This window comes from Poecile atricapillus, chromosome 2 (assembly GCF_030490865.1).
Source record: "Poecile atricapillus isolate bPoeAtr1 chromosome 2, bPoeAtr1.hap1, whole genome shotgun sequence".
NCBI lineage: Eukaryota > Metazoa > Chordata > Aves > Passeriformes > Paridae > Poecile > Poecile atricapillus.
In genome coordinates, this window is record NC_081250.1 from 137,968,520 (window position 1) to 137,990,832 (window position 22,313).

At 34.1% G+C, this 22,313-nt stretch overlaps 1 protein-coding gene across 3 annotated transcripts in view; it reads right to left on the minus strand.

Annotated features, from left to right (window-relative positions):
* The window catches only part of CSMD3 (CUB and Sushi multiple domains 3), a 573,013-nt gene that overhangs the window by 470,618 nt on the left and 80,082 nt on the right, over positions 1 to 22,313 (minus strand). The gene's annotated exons all lie outside the window — the stretch shown is intronic.

Genomic DNA, 22,313 nt, shown 5'->3' on the forward strand with positions numbered 1-22,313 from the left:
ATTCATTCTGACTATTGAAAAAACCTGATACTTAAGTGTTATTCTTTAGGTACAAAGGGATATTGACCTCAGAGCTTAAGTCTTATTTGTATGTTAAACTCTACAAACTGTCATGAATGTTAGCTAGAATAGTTTCCATTGCCATTTAAAATGAAACATAGCAAGCACATCATAACTGCGGGGGAGAGATGGCAGGTAAGCAGCAAAATACCTGTGAGATATTGTATGTGTATAGTCACTTATTCAGATCCGTCTAAATGTCCAACTAAATGTTAGACAACTAAAGATCTGAGTACTCTGGTAAAAGTGAAACTTTAGGTGGAACAATTATGCAAAATAAGTAGTCATCTCGTTAAGCAGATCTCATATGCATATTAAGCACATTTAAAATTTAAATTTCCTCTAGTAGTTGAGGTTTTTTTTATCTACAGCAATTTTCCATCTTACATTCGATTTGCATATTTCATTCCATTTGTATCAACTTTTTTAAATTTAAAATACCTAATGGAGTTATTCAGGTGACTCTCTATTGCTGTTTTAGATACTGTGAGATATTTGAAACATCAGCACAGAGTTGGTAGATAAGACATTGCACCACCATGAGATAGATCCACATGCTTCTGGAGAGACGGAGGCCAGGCAGGATGTGCCTACGTCTTTTGCTAGGCTCTTCAATCATTCCTTTATAATCTGCCACTTTGGCAGAAAAAATTTATATGACAGATGTCCTGCTTTCTCTTTGCTTTCTCTTATTTTTTTTTGGCATTGTCTGCTCCTTTTCTTCTTTCCCTTTTTGATTTTGGAAGTGTTCTCTGACCTCATTAACAGATCCCATAAGTACCTGATACTGGCTTGGGTAGCCATGGGAAACCAGGGGAACTAAAAGACAATGTCTACAGAGGTTTAAGAAAATGTATTTCTTTCTGCTTCAACTCTTAAAACCCCAAATTTTAAATTGTGACATTCTATTTGAGTGTTTGATTTTGATTATGCAGTTTAGCTACAGAGTGTTATCAAACACAGGACAGTGATAAAAATTTGCAAATAAATGCACTGCATATGAATGAATATATTTGTTTTTTTCTTCCTGGTGTGTCTAACAAGCTTGCCAGGCACCAAACACCCACAGGAAATAAACACATTATGTATGTAGTGCAAAACTATAGATGTTTCTGGGAGTGTAGGAAAAGGTTAAGAGATATTTTTATTTATTGAACTTTTGTATGTCAGAAAGACCAGATGTTCATCCTGAAAAATTTATTGTATTTAGAAATTCTAAAACTCCAGTAGTAAATACAGTGAAATTAAAGATATCATTTGGAGACACAATATGCATTCAGAATTTATATATTACTTGCACACATAATTACAATGCCATGTAGTTACAGTAATGTGAATCTGGCAACATTTTTGCAATCATCTCAGAATATAAGAATGGAGAACAGAAACACCCATTGCCTTGGAGCCAGACAAAAGGACGTATGAGGTACATGATTAAATTACTCCATATAGACCCAAAACTGAGAAGAAAATCATCACCATCATACTCTTTGACAATGAATTAGTCTTGCTGGCTGTTTGCCAGAACTACCCTATGGTGCTACCTTTATTCTCCCAAGGAAAACCAAAGTGGCTAAGGATCCAAATGGACATAAAGGATGCCACAGAACACCACCAGAGAAAAGAGGTAGATTCTAGGAGGATTCTGTACAATTTTAACTGCATACTTTTAAGTAATTATTCAATAATTAATTGCTTTGAGTATGACTGTTAGTAATATTAGACATCCTATTCTATTCTATTCTATTCTATTCTATTCTATTCTATTCTATTCTATTCTATTCTATTCTATTCTATTCTATTCTATTCTATTCTATTCTATTCTATTCTATTCTATTCTATTCTATTCTATTCTATTCTATTCTATTCTATTCTATTCTATTCTATTCTATTCTATTCTATTCTATTCTATTCTATATTATAATATAATATGTTAATTAGACAGACTAGTAACAATAGCTGTTATATTCACTGCTATATTTTTATTTGTTAAGACTTGGTGAAATAAGACAGATTTTGTTTGAGTCCCCAGATGTCTCTAAGTACTCAGGGTGCAAGTACATGAAATTTCTTGATGTACAAATAAAGTGACTAAAGGATAACTTTTTCCAGGTAAGAAACTAGTTTTGAAGGAATCTGTGTCTTACATGTTTTCTGACTCCATCCTTACATATTTTTTTAGTATTGGAAAAAGTCAAATGGAGTCTGAAACAAAACATTGTCTTATGTACACAGGAATTTCTAAATATTCTCTCACCATTAATTAAAACATAATAAATAAATTCTAAGCAGTAGTGATAATGTTTGAACCTATATGAAAATTTGTATTAATATTTTCTTGGCATTGTAAATTATTGAAAATTACATAATTATTTTCTTTCAAACATGTCATTTGCAGTGTATCCCCATGTCTCTTCCTCCTGTAGGTTAATATATTCTGCCACATGCTATAGATTAAAAAAGAGAAAGCACCTATATTAAACACTTGAATCTGTCTGTTTTCATCTTCTATGTATATTTTAAAAGACAACTACTCCAAGAGTAATTATAATCTCTCTATTTTAATCTCTCCCCCTATCTTTCTTCAACCACATATTATACAATTTTAAAAGGACAAATCATCTCAGATTTGCAGTTTCCAAGACTTCAGAGTTTTGACTGGAAATTTTTGCAGCTTGATCAATCATTTGTTTTCTGCTTTTACTGTGGCCCTTGTGATAAAATTTAAATCACGTATCACTTTAAGCTGCATGCTGAACTTCAAACTCATCAGCCCTCAAGGAAGACCAGCTCCCAGCTTCAAGATCTAAATAGAGCAATCATTTCATAATTACAAAGTTAAAATTATGGAAAGAATTCTTGATTAGTCATACAAAAATGCTTCTAGATAAATTGTTTACTTGAGAAGGTGATGTGATAAATGACTGTATTTCCTCTTTGCTTGTGTATCTTAGATATTTGCTGTTTGACATTGATTATGCTTTATAACAGGTAATCCTTTAAAATGTATTTTCACAGCTGTTTGTATTGTTTTGTTTTCTTTGCAGGCTCACAAGATTCTAGCTTTTCTACAGTGTGTTAGTTATTTCCAAAGAAAATAAATCTCCTCAAGAATATTTGACTGGATAGTATCCAAAGAAATTCACAAAAAAGTTTTTCTAAGTGAATAGCAGTCTCAATTAATTTTTGATTAGGTCACAGAAACTTTACATTGAGAAAAGTTTCAGTCTAATCTGAAGGGTTTAGAAGAAAATGTTTGTCCCTTTTTTTATGTAAAATGATGCAGAAATATAAAACAGTAACATGTCAAGTTATTGTAACTTTAATTGTAAAATTAAAATGAGTGTCAAAGCCTATACATTCTAACTTATAGTTTGATCTCCAAATAGCTGTTTATTCTTGTAAAAAGGAGATAGATTTTGAAAAAGAATATGCATAATAAGCAAAATGCCAACTATAAAAGAAAAGTAGGTAAAACAAAGTTTTGTATAACTTCATTGAGAATCTCCCCCACAAGTAAAGACAAACCTTCTGAAGACAACAGAAATTTTATTCCATATTTAGCAGTTTACAGGAAATTGAAATATCTGATATTTTCAAATATTTCTAATTTTTTTTTCCTTTTACATCAATGTAACGTTTCTTTCCACTATGAAACTGTGGTCTTAATGATACAAATTTAAGTTGATAATCTTCAGACAATATTATTCTTAAAATCCATAGCACATATAAAAATGAAGCTTCATCACCAGTGGATTTTTCCCATTAAGCTAGCTAAAATCCTTCTACCAATCATTTTATTTGCTGGTATGTCCAGTAACTCGCTATCTGCTATTTATGCAGATGTACCAGTCAATACTTAGCAAATAAATACATCTTGAATTTAGTAAGGTATAGCTGGGGATTGGTTTTGTTGGACCACATGCTGATGGATCCATTATTAGCTGCTGGAGTCTTGTCTGTGTGGTTTTATATTCATATACACTTCTATTAATTTTCTAAGTAGCAGATGATTTCATTTAACATCTGAGTAGCCTGATGCTACACTGATTCAATTTCAAATTTAGTGAGATCTTTTGCCTGCCAGATACTTGTTTAACATTTTCCCACTAGCTCTAATTATTATTATTAAAAAAAAAGTCCTCAACAGAAGAGTTTGCTTATTTGCATTTTCTAAGAAAAAAGTATGATCTTCTCACCCAATTTACTGCTGCATTTGCTGTGGCCAGCATCTGCTCAACTAAAATAACAGCATTCTTCAGTATTTTTTTCTGGAAGCAATTTTGTTTTCATCTAGTACTCATAAACATTTGGTTCTGAGGATCATATCCCCTTATTTCTACGTCATGGCATTTTTTTATTTTGAATACCAAGATATTAAAGAAAATATGGGATTACTTAATAAAGTATGGATTTTAAATATTGAGTGTATCCAATTTGACATCCCATATTTTGGCCATTATTTCTTTTTGTTGCCTTCTTTCATGGGAATGCAAAATCTAGCATCTGTTTCTTTTTCAGTCTGTTCTGTGATCTTTTTTTCTGTCACTTCCATAATAATTTATCAGACATGTAAGCATCTGTGCTGATTTTGACTGGGGTAGACTTAATTCTCTTCACAGTGAGTTATATGGGCTATGTTTTGTATTTGTTCTGAAAACAGTGTGATAATACAGGGATGTTTCTGTTCTTGCTGGGCAGTGCCTTAGCTGTTTCCTGCACTGTGAGGCTGGCGAGCAGGCTGGAAGTGAACGGGAAGCTGGGAGGAAACACAGCTGGGACAGCTGACTCCAAACAGCCCAAGGGATATCCCATCCCACATGGTGTCTTGCTCATTATATGAAGCTAGGGAAGAAGAAGGAAGGAGAGATGTTTGGAATGATGGTGCTTGTCTTCCCAAATCATCGTTACTCCTCATGGGACCCTGCTCCCCTGGAGGTGGCTGAACACCTGCCTGCCTGTGGGGAGTGGTGAATTAATTCCTTATTTTGTTTTCCTTGTGTGTGTGGCTCTAGCTTTGCCTATTAAACTGGCTTTGTCTCAGTCTATGAGTTTTATCACTTTTACTCTTCCGTTTCTCTTCCTCTTCCCATTAGTGAGGGAGTGAGAGAGTGGCTGTGTGGTGCTTAGATGCCAACTGGGGTTAAACCAAAATAGCCTTTCTGAACTCTAAACAGCAAACTGAGCATCTACCAGTAGAAAGTTTCAAAAGCTCTGAAAACTATTTAAGGAGCAGTATCAGTCAACCATAAATGGTAGTCAACAGAAAAGCTAGGAAAAGCAAGGCAATATACATTTAAAAATTAAATAATGTATTTCACCAGCAAAAAATGATGAAACAAAATATTTTCTATGTCATTAAGTACATTATCTAAATATCAACAATGCTAAGTATATAAAAGAGTAACCAAATAATTTTTTTTTTAAAAGTAAAGTCACCTACAGAAGCTAACTGCAAATATCTGCTTTTGAATAAAACCTTTAAAGTAGTCCAGAACATATTTACCTATGCTTCTACTCCTTCTTGGAAACTGAATCCATATTCCATACAGAAAGGCATACATATCATTCAGATTGAAGTACATGTCATGCCATTTGATTTCTATATCAAATTCCACAGCCACAGTGCTTGAGATGCAGCTCTAATGACTTTAGCATTTTTTTGCTGACCCCATATCCACTGTAAAGTAGCATGAATGCCACAAAATTAAGGAGATTTTTTTCACTCCTGTTATGGTTTTCCCCTGCAAGTTACCAAAATTACCTTAATAATTCCAAATAAATAAATAGAAAAGTTTTAATATTGAAAATCTGAAAAATACTTGTGGAACTTACTGTAAATGGTTTGCTTGGGTATAAAAAAAAATATTCATTTCACAGCACTAGATAACAAGATATCAAAGAAAGCAGGTCTGAGGTCAAAACAGGTTGTTCAGGGCTGTATACAGTTTAAGTGCTGAAGATCTGCAAGGAAGGTGATGTCTCAGCCTTCTGGGCATCAGATCCAGTCCTTAACTGTTCAAGAGAAACACTTCTACACACTGTCACATTGAAATTATTCTGTGTGATAATAGCCTCTGTCACCTGATCTACTACAGACCTCAGCGATCACAAATTCCACAGGAGAGACAACCTCGCAGTTCTAACGTGCTTAGTCTGATAACACCTACCAAAGTCAGAAAGTGCTGTTCTTTTCCAGGGGTTGAACAGGAACAAAGAATCGGATACCAGGATTCAGGCTTGTTTTAAATACCCTAATCTCTGTAGAGAGTTCTTTTTCACAGTCCTTACGATAAATAGCCATAGAAGCATAGATATCTTTGGGTTGTAAGGTGCCTTCAAGGGTCATCTAGTCCAAGTCCTTTGTGATAAGCAGGGACATATTAAACTAGATGATGCTGCTCAGAGCCCTATCCAATCATACCTTGAACATTTCCAGGGATGGGATATCTACCACTTCTCTGGGCAATCTGGACCACTATTTCACCACCCTTACTGTAAAAAATTTCTTCACTATATCAAGTCTGAGTCTAACCTTTCTAATCGTTACCCATTAAGCTTTGTCCTATCACTACAGACTACTGATAATGTGTTCCTGTCTTAAAAGCCCCCCTTAAGTACTGTAACACCACAATAAGGTGTCCCTGGGACCTCTAACTGAGGGGAGGAAGAAAAAACAAATCTTTGTTAGTACTACCACTATTTATTTATTATATAAATTTTACAAGAGTATTTCTACATCAAGTAGATGTACAAAGTGCATCAAGAACTGCATTCATTGCCAGTTGAAGGAGTAGATTGTCCCACACTATTCTGCACTGGTGGGGCCTCAGTTTGAGTCCCATGTGCAGTTTTGGGGACCACAATATAAGAAAGATATAAATCTATTAGAGAGAGCATCTAAAGAAGGGAGGTAAAGATGGTGAAGGGCCTTGAGGGGAAGCAATACGGGGAGTGGCTGAGGTCACTTGTTCTGTTCAGCCTGGAGAAGAGGAGATTGAGGAGAGACCTCATTGCAGGCTACCATTTCCTCAGGAGGGCAGGAGGAGAGACAGACACTGATCTCTCTCTGTGGTGACCAGTGACAGGACTCAAAGGAACACAATTATTCTATGATTCTACTTGCATTCAAAAGCATCCTACTTTCCTTAGTTAATAGTATTGTTTGAGATGGTTTTCTGATTTACTTTTTTTTTTTCCTTTTCTAGATAGAAGAATAAAAAGAAGTTTTACATATTTTTTTTTTAAAAGACAATATTTCAATATTAGTACACCACAACATTTCATAGAGCAAAATAACACTGTTTACATCTTACATATGAAATTAAGTGTCTGAAGATTTGAGAATTCTGTATCTAATTTGATGGTTAACATCAACAATATTTCCATGATTAGCCATCTTCCTGATGACTCTTCTAACTGCCAGAGTAAAACTAATCTCCTATAAATTTTTCCATGCCTTGACCTTTTCTCACATCCATGTTTTAGGCACCCACCTATGCAACCATGCCTTTTTTGAGCTTTGAGCAGAAAAGACCATATCCTAATAGCAAGTTCAAAGAATCACAAGGGCTAAAAGGTCAGTAAACAGCAGTAGCTAATCCAGGTGAGCATCAAATAAACTCCATAAGAATTCTGATGATTTGGATCAACAATCACTCATGATGGTGATCAATCGTTCGCTTGTTATGTACTCATACATTAATTAAACTGAAAAGTGTCAGACTAAAACTGGTAATATGAAGTTCAGTTACCTTGTTGAACTACTTGTCCAAAGGTTTAAAAGTATTCAGAAAGGGATTGGACATGTAACTAATAAGAAAAAATCAGAGTTCAGCAGTATATTACTGATAGAATTGCTAAAGCAATTAATGGGATATGAAAATCCCATGATTCAAGAAATCAATGAATTTTTAGACAGTGAATTAGATTGAGGCTCTTTAATGTGTAAATTTCATGTGCACATTGGGTTCTGGTGTAAAGGTAAACTCATCTTTGTCTTGACCCAGGAGTTTGTTCATCTTATTTTCTCTTACTGTCCTGCTGTTGAGGGAGTGATGGAGTGGCTGATGGGCATCTGGCAGCCAGCCAAAGTCAACTCAGCACAACCTCCAATGTTCTTTTTTACACACCAATTCAGAACAAACATATTTTAAATCTCTGGAGTGTGTTGGGAAAGGATAACACTTATCTACTGAGTAATAGACAATTAAGCTCAATTCCCTTTAGGCTTTATGTTTTTGGATGTGCTTGTGTGCATTCATGTGTACATGTTGAGAAGTTAATAAAGGTGTTGAATTGCAGTTGAGAGTATTGCAAGATCAAACTGCAACATTCTGGTAAAATTCTGTTTAGTCTTTTGAATTTCTGTCTAATGAAACAGTTACTTAACCATTGAAAGTAAGAAATGTAAAGGCTTCCTTAAAAATATTCCAATTAAAACATAAACAGGAGTAACTCTGATTATTATATGTCTATTCAATTGGTTTAAAATAAACAGAATTTAATAGTTTATAAAACAAAGCAAACTTGATTGAGCAGAAGTGGTCAACTAGAATAAAGTTTTACTCTCCCTGAAAATAGTAACAGAAATGTATTTTGGTCAACAAGTCATTAACAAATTGACATATGATTTATGAACAAATTAATTTTTGTCAAATGATCATTTTTCCCTGGCAAAATGCTAAACTGCTCATGCAATCTATTATTTTAAAATAATGATCATAGGTCAAGGCTGAACATTGTTAATTGAGAAGCTGCTTTGAACTAAACAAAAAAGTATTAATCAGGTTCTGGTATGATCATTATATTCTGCACAAAACATGTTTCTGAAAACTGCCATCATCCATTATCTGTGTCTTTTATTACACAACTCTCCACTTTTTCCATCATCAGAAATGAAACAGATTTTATAAATAATTATCGCTTCTAAAGCAGTCAATTTAAGGCATAAAACTATCAAGAAGAACTTTAAATGATAAGTAAAAAGAACCAGATATTGCACTACTGTACAAATAGTCTTTAAAAATCTGTAGGATGTGGATTTGCCCGCTTCTTGAAGAGAAAAACTGATAAGAACAAAATATATCAAACAATAACTTTTAGAGAATTTGAAAGCATCCTAGGTCCTTAAAGTAACTAAAATTAAAAAAAAAAAAAATATTAAGCAAGCAGCACACATTTTTAACCTTGAGCAGCTGGAACATGGTGATAATATAGCTTATTGTCCTCATCTTCAATCTGGGTGAAGATCTACAGTACATTTTAGCAGATCTTGAAGCTTTCAAAGCACTAAAGGAGAGGAACCTGCTCCTTCCAAATTTTCCAGAGTTCTAACACCGACTTCACACTGGTTCTAGTCATTTGCACCCTTCTCTCTGAATTTATTTAACCACCCCAATGAAGAACTATAGCTTTAAAAATAAACCTGAGTCAATTCAGTTAGCAAAGGGAAGCATATCTTCAAAGTTGTATGCCTGATGACTGCCGGAGCCAATGGAAAAAAGAGAAGGATCACACTGCCAAAGTCAGAGGAACAGGGGAGACGGGTTTGCTTTTGTGAGTGACAACAAGCTTTTAGATGAGTTGGACTATCTTTTGTAACTTTGCCTTAATGTGTGAAAATAGCACAATATGGAAAGGAGAAATGCCATATTTTGCTTCTCACCATTGTAGGTGCCAGGAACTTCCAGAACAGCTTCAACTTATACAAAATATTCTGTATCATTTTGGAATTCATCCATGAGCAAAAGGCTTGTGACATTATCACCACACACTTTATTTCTGCTCTTGTATAGAGATAAATTTGTATTAGCAGGCCATGTAAAAGAGGACAAACTATATGCATATATTTCAGAATCTATGCTTTTAATATGAAAAATTCAGTCTTTTAAAACTGAGTAATGGCAACAAATGGAATAAAACCAACCGATTAATCAGCTAAATTTTAGTTCAGTATTTAAATTTTAAATAATTAGCTGCAATACTTTAAAACAAAACAACAAGAAAACAAAAAACTCCATGGATTTTATTTCATTCCTTTTCTTCCAGAAAACTTCCACTGAGTCAGAAACAACTTACTTTTCCCATAGGCCCTTGTTCACTTTAAAGGAGATCATATAAGCAGCGTATACCAGAAAGAGCGAGAGAGGCAAGAGAGGATGCTAGAGTAAAGGTGTCTCTCCTCCAGCACTGGGAATGTCTATACTTAGAGGTCTGGAGCATATGGTGTTTCAAGGCAGAGCCTGAATCCACTACAGTGAAGAAATAAGTATGAATAAAGTCTTTCTTTTTGACCACTGCAGTGAGAAATTAAACTGAATTTCTCTGAAATGTCCTTGGGGTTGGGGTAGGTAAAAACCCAACAAAACAGACAATCAAATGAAACACAAAGTGGAAGATAAGAAAACCAGGTTATAATGGAAAATATTTTACGTATACACATCTAAAATTCTGGGAAAGACAGATCCAGGGAAAATGACTGTGGTACTAGAGTAATGTGCCTCTGCAATGATCTTTACAAATGCAGTGAAATAAAGGATTCTAAATTAATTTATTGATTATATAAGTACAATTTATATTCTATATCAACATAAACAATAAAACCATGTAATTTTCAGTCTCATAGAAGGCAAATTATTAATTCTGTATTGATTACTATATATTAAATACCACAGAAAAATTTCTAGCAGGAAAATGAAAAACATTTTTTAAGAAAAGGTTACTTGAGTTTAAACAGAATATAAGGCCCCACTTCCAAGGGAGCATCTTTCCTTATAACCATAATTGTAAAATTTATAATACACATCCATATAAGGAGACTTGTCCATAGTATTTATATGTGGAAACAGAGTACTTTTTGTAATACTTAGTATAGTCTTTCATATGGGAAAAAACTTTAACTTTACATAATGGATAATATTATTTATGTAGTGGATAGTATTATTTTTCATATTTCTTTGTAATTAGGACAGGCAAGGTGTTTAATTTATTTTAATTTTGTGTGTGTGTTTGTGGACATGGAAGATTTTTTAGGTATTTTTTCAAGTCTATATTAAAATATATTTTCACTTCCAATATTTATTTGAAATCACAGAGAAAATAAAAATAAATAGTAGAAATGATTACAGCCATGATTCTTTTTCACATGGTCTGGTATAACAGCCTTAGAATGCAACAAGGAAAAAAAACATTTTTACAATTAGCAATATTCAAATGGCTATGAAATAAATTACATTGATTAGCATGTCACTGCCCTTTTTTCATCCAGATAATATTTATAGAGGTGGATTATCAAATAATACGTAAGGAAGGCAGGAATTTAAGAAATTACTTAGTTTCGAATTAGGGAAAACCCCAAACACTGCTTTGACTTAATTCCAGATTTTGTCATGGTAGAAAACATGTGTCAGTGATTTCCATTTGATAATTATGTCCTTTAACATTTACTGTTTCCTTCAAATTTTATGAATCTCTTTGGAATTATGGACAACTACTTTCTAGATTACAACAGAAATACTGCAATATATGAAAATTTACAGTGCAGAAATGGCCTAAAAATACAGTTGTTGTCACCACTCATGTTGTTGACATTTTGGTACATGTATAGCTCCCTTTAGGAGTAAATAGGTCTACTACGCTCTTTACACCATTTCCTCTCATTGCTCTCATATCTCACTTATGTACTATCTCTCCAAATCATTCCTCAGTTTTAATGTATTATTTACTAGTTAGATCATCACACTAGGCCCACTTCATTTCACTTTTTCCAGTACCCAATATTCCACCCAAATATATGAGCTCAATTCTTTATATATAGATGCTGGTTACTCTAGAAAAGCTCTCTCATCAATAACTTTAATCGCCTTATAAAAAAGTGTTAGAGAAATGTCCACCTGCAGACCTGCGCAATAGAAGTCTTTATTGATTTCTTTCAAACCACAGTTAAGAATGAACAGCATTTGTCCAAGAAGAGATTCCTCTTTTATAGTATTAGAAAATCACAGTTAAACTTAGTCTACTAATATAATTTTAGCATGGAGGATATGGAAGGTGTCAGCAAGAAAAGCAAATCTACTTTACCTTAAAAGAACTTTTAATATTGTTTAGAACTAGGTAAAATACATATTCATTTCTGTGCACAGCTTTTCATGCTCTAAGGCAGCAACATTTAATGAGCAAAATTACCTCAGTTCAGTGTAGATATGTTACAGATGTATATAAGATAAAGTTTTCATACACCTTGAAAACTAGGTAGGATGTATATTTTACAATGCAAAATAGATGCATATTGGACAATGTAAGAAAAGTGCATACATAATTTCATGGCTGAATTTGTAAATCTTAATGAAAAAAGACACTTCTGAATAATTATCTGTGTTGCTACATTTAGGTCCTAAAGACTTGCACTGACTACAGAAGAACTGACAGATTTGGAGATAATTTTTTGATGCTACTAACCCTTAGAAAGGATCTCTGGGATTTTTTTGGCTTTTTGGCATTGTTTTCTTGGGACTTTTTGGTGTGTTTGTTGGTTGTTTTTTGGGGTTTTTTGTTTTTGTTTTTTGTGTGTGTGTGTATATATGTGTGTGTGTATATATATATGTGTGTGGGTTGTTTTTTTTTTTTTCTGGGTATTTTTTTCTGGGCAGTCTCTCATCCCTATCAACATATTCCGGGATTTCCAGTATGTTATTGACATTAATTTGTTCTTAAGTTTCAGGAATCAAAATAATTTGAATGATAAAATATTCACTTTCAACTGTGCAATGTAACAAAATCTATAGGAGTCACTTCTTAACAATGCAGCATCACAATCACAATGTAATACAAATATTAGAGAGAGAGAGAGAAAAGTTCTCCAGGTAAAGCCATATGCCTGATGTTCTTTCTAATTAGTGTATATGTAAATACACACACAGAAACATACATTTGCACAAAACCTCAAAGGATTCTTTTGGCTTTCTGCAGACATACCAGTTAAAACAGAAGGATCATACCTTCAAAGATAATAGAAATAGTCTATTCATACAGGAACTAATTGCTCAGGGTTTAGTATAGTAACAATATATGCTTGTTCCAGATATATTCTGATTGAATTATCAACTTTATAAGGTCTTCTTATTGATACTATTAACTGCAACAGTACAAGGTGAATTTAACAGCTTTCTGCCATGTAAACAGATCTGGCAGTTAGATAAGCCTGTAATAGAATGATACTTTCCCGAAGACTCTAACTTTCTGGGAAAAGACTATTATTGTAATTGTTCTTTTCCTTTTTATACTGAAACATAGATGGAAAACTAATGTCCCCAGACAGCACTGGCATGGTTTGTTACACTGTAAATGTAAATAAATGGCCTCCACAACAAAAATCAGCTTTTCAAATGCCATTAGGCAATTTAGCAGCACAAAGAAAAGTAAGTACATTTATTTTTCTTTTTTTTTTCAGAAATGACTTTACTCATCTCACTATAAAACTGGCAGGTGCACTCTTCCTGTATAGCTTGTTACCAGTTTAAACTAGTTACCAGTTTATCCAAAGAGGACAAGTATTAATTCTCAGAGGCTGTAAAGGAGGTTTTTCTTGTATTGCATGAGAAGTAAGCAAGCTAGTCCAATATCCCTCAACCAATTCAAAGCAGACAAACTGGCAATCTAGTTCAGAGAAAGATACCCTATGAAAGCTGATAATAGGAAAGTCTCTTCCTAAGGTCAGTTACTAGAAAGTTGCCTCCACCTTCAAATATTGCCAAAATTATAGTTGGTTGTTTGGGTTTCATTTAGTTTGGCTTGGTTGTTAAACCCTTACCACTTAACTTTAGATTTCCTTTCTAGCTAATTACTTTTTTCCAAACCTGCAAAAACCTTGGTTTCTTTGCAGTAATGTAAGCATAAATTTGAGAAAAGTGGCACCTTGTCCAGGCAAGCACATTCTTTTATCAGTTTTAATTATCTACTTTTCTCTCTCTATCAGTGTCTAGACTTCTAACATCATATAAAAATATTCCTAAGAGTATAAAACAATTTATATGTTCCTTCAGCTTTGCATTTATAAGCATAGTGCCATAAAATTTATTGCTTCAATGTATTTTTTTCATAAAGCAAACTTTTCAGATTGAAAAAAAAGCTCTGTTTAAGTACTTTGTCTACTCAGAATCCATCTCAGAGCTGAATATCTGTTTACCAATACATTTCATTCTGTTACATTTCTTTCAATTATCTGTTTCTCTTATCTACAAGTTTTGCTGTATTTATTGTTTTGTCCCTACCAATTTTCAGTTCAAGATTCTAGATATCTCCTGCTCACACCTTTGCAGTATTTATTTTGGTTGTTTGTGCAGTGAAAATTTTCCTAGTAGGAATCATTCAGTTCTGTTTCCTATCGCATAGTTTTGCACTTTGGTTGCTGGTTCCTTCTTTCTTTTTTTAATTGCCTTTGTTCTCTCCTTCATGTACTTTGGTATTTGTTCCTGCTGCTTTCTGTATCCTTATCTCCTCATTTGTCTGGGATTTACACCTTTCTTATTGTGTTTTTTTTTTGTGAAGGGAGAGTATAGTCTGATTGGTTCTTGTTCACTAGCCCCTAAATTCTCAAATTAAATTCATTTCTTTCTTCTCTTTCCAGGCAAATAATGGAGAAATCTAAAGCACTGTGGAGCAGCTGAAATAAAAATCAGAGTGATAAGAGAGTTGAAGTTGTTTCCAAAGTGGAGAAACCCTAATTTGATCCTAATCAGCTCACAGTATCTGCTCTGGTTGAAAATTTGGACAGGAAGTGAACAGTGATGAGAGAAGAAAAATGTGTACTCTTAGGGCATAATAAACAGCCTGAGCTGAAAAAAATCAGAGCTATGGTTGATAATGGAAACTTTCTTAGCTGCAATAAATGATTCATTGTCTCCCTATCAACAAGTCCTGGTCTACATCAATATCCAAAAAGACATAAAAAGGAGAGTGAAAAAGAACGCCATGTAAGTTTCAAGTGTCAAGATTAGTTGTGAATGAAGACTGCAAATATTCTGCTCTGCCATGCCTTGAAGCCCTAATAACCAGAGTCAGAGAGAGCTTGTCTTTGTCAGATTTAATCTAGAACCTCACAAAGATGGCATTTTTTCTTAATTTTATTAGTAGTCTGCTAACTTGAGCAACTGTTATATTAGTAGATGAAGGGTGCAGAATTAACTTGGAGTTAGATACTCCAACTGCAGCTTGAAATGGCAATAATTTTAATGAACTGATAAAATACTCTGAGAGGGTCTTTATATGGTTTAAGAAGTAATTGTTCATATGAGAAAAAAAAACTTACAAAGAAAAAAAGGATACATATATTTGAAGTAGAATGAATCTACATACAAGAAAATTTCGATTCAGGAAGAAGAATCAACACTCTCATGGAATTTTGCCCAGACAAGACATTGGCACTAGCTCTGGGCACCCTGCACTACATCTTCCAGTACTGCAGATCCCCTAAAGGGAGAGGAAGTGCGAAAAGACAGAGCAAGTAAAACAAGCCTTAAAGTCTGGAAAATCTATAAGTGGAAACACTGACATAGCAGAAATGGAAGAAGAAGGGGGCAAAAGCAAGGCAAAAAAGTGGGGCTTTCTTTGACTTCTGGTTTTGATGAGAATCAGTGTGAGAAAGAGTGGAACACAGGCTCCAAAAATAATATGTAAAAATACATAATAGCATAATACTTTCGCAAAAAACATAAAGAGTTTGGCTGGGAGATAGGAAAGGATCCAAGATACATAAAAATCTTCATAAAGAAATATGGATAAATTTCTAAGGACCAGGAGAAGGAAAGGGTATGAGTCAGAAAAAAAGGCTTACTGGAGCTACAGGTTGGTATTAGTTGACAGAACAATGTTAACAGAAAAGCCTAATAGCTGCCTGCTCGACACAGACTGATGTCTCTTAAAAGGAGAAGCATATATGTGTCAGAATAAGGAATGCAAAAGCAAGCAGAATTATTAAATGAGAACACTGGAAGTTTCTGCTGGTGCCAACACTTATTCTTCTGCTAGTCTTTCTTCATAAAGTTTTTGTAAGATAAATTTGACAATTTAGCACGTGAAACATGAAAATTATAATTCTTTCACTTTAAAAATAGAAAGTTTTAGAGGCAAAATCTAGTCTTCCAAAAATATATTTTTCCCATTTTAAAATTGGACATTGTTAGCATTTTATTTAGTGCTATTTATTAAGTACAAACATAAAACTAGTAAAATAATCTTGATTTTGCCTTGTTTTTTGTTGTTGGTTTTGTTTTGATTTGGTTTTATTTATCCAATCTCTTGAATTAAAATTGGTTTTTAATTAAAATTTAGATGTAGAGAAAAGGGTAGATAATTCTATGATTTCAAAGCTCTGAAATAATAATAATAAAAAATTAAATTATTCAGAGAAAATATACCTTAGATTTGTGATTGTTTTTGAGCTGAAACACAGTGTTTACTTATGATGTCAGTAATACCTGGCACATTTATTATGGAGAGGCAGACACCTGAGAAGGTTTTCAGGCCAGGAGCGGGCACGGTGGAGTGCTCTGCTCACCCACATGGCTGTTCCCTCTCCAGGTGGGGAAAGCACTCGGCTGCTCCTTGTGTGCTCCTGTAGACCACTGAGACAGTTCTAACTCCTACACATGGTCAGACAAGCCAGTTTGGCTTCTTGTTCTGGCATGTTTGATGCTTTTCCATGCCCTTAGTTCCCATAGCCTCGCCCCAGAGCCAAGTGAACACCTACCTGCAATTTTAACAGTATTTATATGAATGAATATTAAGGTTTAATTGTAACTTTACATATTTTTACAGTTATTTTTTTCTCTACTTTTACCAAAGTTAGACAAAAGATATTCATTTTAATTTTATAGTCAGTGTGGGCCTGTTGATTAAGTACCAAATTCAAACCTTTGGAGTTACTTGATTGAGGAGCCAATATCAAATTATATTTAACACTAGGAACATGCTGAAATTTTAAAGAAGTGCTTATTCATCTACTGAAAATGATTTTTTTTTTCTCTTTAAGGGGAGTAAATGTTAAAAATTGGGGCATAATCAGAGAGTCAGATGTTTTAGGAAAGAAATTCACCAACAGAGAAAAGGTCGCAGATGTCTCCAGTAATTTCAGTTAATTTCTTCTACTCAGCTCAGCAGCACTGATCAGGTAACCTGTACATTTAATTCTTGGTGGCCTCAGCAGGGAGTGTAGATGAAAGGATGATTTATCTTGCTTAAATACAAGAGATTAAAAACTATGAGTATTAACTCCTCTTTTAAACACCATGTTTAAAGCTTCCTTCCATTAAAGCTCCTAAGAGACAATTAACCACGAGTCGCAAGAGAAAAGATTTTAATATAATTAAATCTTTGGACACAGTAATGTTATCAACATTTAAAAATATCTCTGCAGATACATGCTGATCTTGCAGGCTCTCAATATAAGGAAAAGATATATACAGATTTATTAAGTAATCAAAAAATTCCATTTTGTGGCAGTTTGTCACAACTCCTTTTTTTTTTTTTTAAATAAACATATTCATAGTTTTTTTCACTTATGCAAACAAATGAATAGTTGAAACAGATTATTATAGCATTTTTCTAAAGGCTATAATAAAGTGGAGCTTTCCAAACTTCTGTACCATGTCTGTTCTTATGAAGACACACATGATCGAATTTTATGAAGATTTTTACCAGTACATTATGGTAGGCTAATAATTTTCTAAATAATTTAATTTTTAACTTTGTAAAATATATAGTTTCAACTCCTAAAATATTGCTTTCTGAGCATAAATATATGAAAGATTATTTTTATCAACATAGAGAGACAGAAATATACGGTATTAAATGCTTTAATTTAGCCAAGTACAATTTCAGAAGGGATATATTTTATTTCTCTGTCTAAAATAAATCTGAATTTATTTCATTGATTTTAATGCAATGTTAATTTTGTCATGAATATATAACTGGCAGTTAAATTCACTAGTTAAATTAACTGGTTAAGTAAATTAGGAGATATATTTCCTTGGAACTGTGAACAGAGTTTGCATACATTGTCACATTATGATTCAAATATTTAAAGTTATTTTGAATACTACACTGCAAGTTGGGGTAGTTAATTAGAGAAAAAAAAGTTTTAGGCAACTGCTGAGTACAACACCTCTTTTCAAATTAGTATTCAATTCTAAGCACCTAACTCCTTAATTTAAAAGAAAGAAAAATACCAACATACCTTTTGATATTTACTGACAGTATATTATGTCTTATGCTTAGCAATTTCTTTTAAAAAGAAAGAAGAAAAGATATTATCCAAGTTGCAAAGTAAAATAATTGCAAGGAAATGTCAGGGTTCATATTGCCATTCAGTCATCCACTTACATAAGCACTATAGCACTGCCACAAAGTGTGGTTTAAAACTAACTATGGTTTCCATGTGACTTTTCAAGGACTGACAAGAAAAGTACACAATGAAGAATTCATATAGTTAGGTCCATACATTTTGCTTTATAGACAAGATTTAAATAATTTTCTCCTGGATTCTTCTGTGCAGAGTCAGGACTTTAAGGAAACCAATGACCCTCGCTGGCCCTGAGTAGCCTCAGCTGGTGGAACTGCCACCCACACTGTCTGTGGTTCCTGGGGCTTTCAGCCCATCCTGAGGCATCCTGCTGCAGCTCTATCCCTGCCCCTGCCAGGCATGGGCCTCTCAAGCCTATTCCATGGGGAGCTTAGCTGTCCTGCCTCCTTTTGCTCCCAGCTGCATGTCTGCAGGGATCCTGACCTGGTTCAGGCTGTGTCGGTGCTGTGTTGGACCCTGGCAGAGTCCAGCTCTGCTCTCCACGCTCACCCCTGCCTGAGAGCACAGCCTGCCTGGGGCATCCTTGGCTCCTGCCTTGTGCCTCTGTGGAGTAGCTCTTTCCCTGCCACTCCCTAGGACAAGGCTAGTATAGTGAATTATTTACAAATTGCACTAAAGACCATTTTCATAACTTGCAAAAGGTATCATCAGATGACTCCAACTGGCTTTGCAAAGGAATTGGTTTATGTGATGTTTTATTGGTTCAAGTATACCTTCTGTGAACTTCATTAAATTGTGGGATTTCTTATCTCTAGTGCAAACAAAACCCTGTTTTCTCACGCTGGGCACTCAGAAAATTGAAGACATATTATAAGCTTAGCTGAAACGATTCATCTTGTACCACATTAAAAAAAAAAAAAAAGAGAAAGACAGAAATTTTGAGAAAATTGAACAGCAGTTTTAATCTGGAAATGCAACACATTTATCTAGAATTGAAGTTGTAAGTATTAGCTACTTACCAAAACAAGGCCTAAACAATGTTTTTAAAAACAATCATAGAAAATCAAGCCCAGATTTTATTTATTTTTTTTATTTCATTTTGAGGGGAACTAATTGTAAAAATGTGGAAGAAAGGGTACACAAAAATCACAAATATGCATTGTGGGGGGCAACAAGAAAGCTTCAAAAATAGACAGTGATGTAACCCAGAAATACTCCCAACTACAAAATTTTGCCAAAAGCTTGGTTCAAATACAGGAAGCAACATTGTCTTTCTGCAAACAACCTTTGTTTAGGTGATTAGAAATATGATTTATGAAAAAAAAAAAATTTTGCATAAAGTTCACAAGTTATTCTGTACTAATAGTTTGAAGCAAATATTATAATGTGAAATAAACTAAATTAAGTATACACAGTAACACAAAGATACAAGTGAAATATTGACTACACTTCCCACACACTTCCCATGGTCATTTCTGATATACTTCTTTTCCATTTATTATTGTTTAGCTGCCATTTAAGTGTCAGGTAAATCAATTAAAAGTTGTTGAGCATTCACTGAGGACATGCAATGACTGCAATTTCAATGAGATTTAATTCTGAGGAAACCAATTAGACAAAGTACAAAACTGGACGATGAGGGACTCAATGTGATGAGCTTCATAAATAGTTGAACTGCAAAATCATTTAATTCATGTAGAAAGTTATTCCACAAGATTAAAGTAAAAACCAGAAGTGGCCTTGTCTATCCAAGACAATTTTTTTAGCTGTCCAGTTCTGTATTTTTTCAGATACACATATGTAGCCCCCTGAAAATATTTTTTCCTGTTTAAAAATGTCATGCTAGAAGGACAGCTCCTGCAATCAACTGTACCTCAGTAAAACTTCACTTATTTGTAAAAAAAAGAAAACTTCAGGAAACATCACTTCACTAATTACCACAGCAATCTAAGAAAATGAATATGAAAGATTTAGCAAAGATTGCATAATTTCACTATCATGCTTTCTTTAAAGCAAATTCTCCACTCACACAAATGTGTGCTATTCTTCCGCATCTACACTCTGGAAAGTTCTTGTAAGTGTTGCAAAAGTAGTCTAGTTCAAACCCTAAACTGAGGCTTAATCACCTTTTCCTTTTTAAGTGCTGACTGATTTTTTTCCACATAACTTCTTTCACTGTTCTTCACCAGAATCTAATGGCATCCTAAGTACACAATACTGAAACATTTAAGCATGACAGGTTTCCTTGATTTTCTTCTAAGATATTAACCTTTTAAAAAAACATATTCTAAAGCTCCAGCATTGAAGAATTAGTTTAAATTAAAAAGAATCTTAAACACATTTATCTATAAATGCATATATAGCTATTTGTATATGTGTGTATTCAGATACATAAACATATATCAGAATGTACATGTGCACACAAATATATATAAACCTTTCCAGCAGTTTGAATAAGACATAAAGGAAAGTAATTCTGCATTAAAATATATTTTCATCTTCCTTTTAACTTAACCTTTTAAACTGCTAACTATCTTCACCTGTTTTCCCTGATGCTTATTTAAACTGTAACTCAGTAAGTACCATTGGTTCCTAACTGGAATCATAGTTTTATGCTTTGAATTTGTGCAGAATATTGTTCACATACTCCTTGAGACTGCAGTTTAGAGTAGATTCACCAGCCAAAGTTTTGACTGACAGTGAAGGCCTTTTCAGGCTCCTACATCTGAGAAAATCTCAGTTTCATCTTTTGAGGAGTGAATAGAAAGGAGAAAAACTTGTTGTGGAAGACAATTCTCAAATCTTTTATCTGTGGGTTCCCTCTTTCCTGAAGCTGATATCAGAATTGAATTCAAGCACTCATGAAACAGGAAATAGAAATGAAAACACAGAAGTACAAAGAAAAACAATTGCATTAGAGATGCATTTCTCCACATCTGCTGACTGTTAACCATTTAAGAGAATTTATATCCTGCAAAAATTTGAGATGTAGAATTTTACTCTTCTAGTTTCCTTTTAGTACCAAGTGACATATTCCTTTTAGTGATCAGATGCCAGATTGTTATGCAATATTTTAAGAAAACATTATCAGTGTATCAACACTTACAATAAAATATTATGAAAACACATCCCTTTCTTTGAGTAGCATTATGCAAAGTAAAATGAAAGTGCATTTTCCCTGATTAGGAACAATTATTATGTTCTTCATCACAGGATAAAATCATGGAAGATCACCTAGTTCCAACACTACTGTTATGGGAAGGAATATCTCTCAGGTTACACAAAGCCAAGGCTTTCCTGGGAAAATTGTTCCAGTCTCTTACTGCATTCTTATTACAGAATTTCTTCCTCATATCCAATGTTGTTATAGATCCATAGAATTTTAAGAGGTTGGAATGGACCTTTAAGATCATTTGGTCCCAACCCCACTCCAGGGACACCTCCCAGCAGACCAGGTTGCTCAAGGCTTTATCCAACTGTCTTTGAACACTTCCAGGTTTGGAGCATCCATGGCCTGTTCCAGTGTTTAACCATCCTCATAGTAAAAGTTTTCTTCCTAATATCTGACCTGAATTTCCCCTCTTTCAATTTGCACCTATTCCCCCTGTACCCATCACTACAGTTCCTGATGAAGAGTCCCTTTTCAACTTCCCTGTTGGACCCCCTCAGATACTGGGAGGTTGCAAGTCTCCACAAAACCTTCCCTTCTCCAAGGCGAGCAGCCTCAGCTTGCAACAGAAAAGTGCTCCAGTCCTCACCTATGTTACTGGTTCATGTCCAATTTTTCATCTACCAATATCCCCAAGTCTTTCTCTGCAGGACTGTTCTAAGTGCATGGATCCACTGGTCAGTATTGGTACTGAGAACTGACCAGAATGTTACACTTGGCCCCCCTCCAGCCTGCTGGTGTCCCTCTGGATAGCAGCTCTCCCATCAAGCAAATCAACGGCACCAC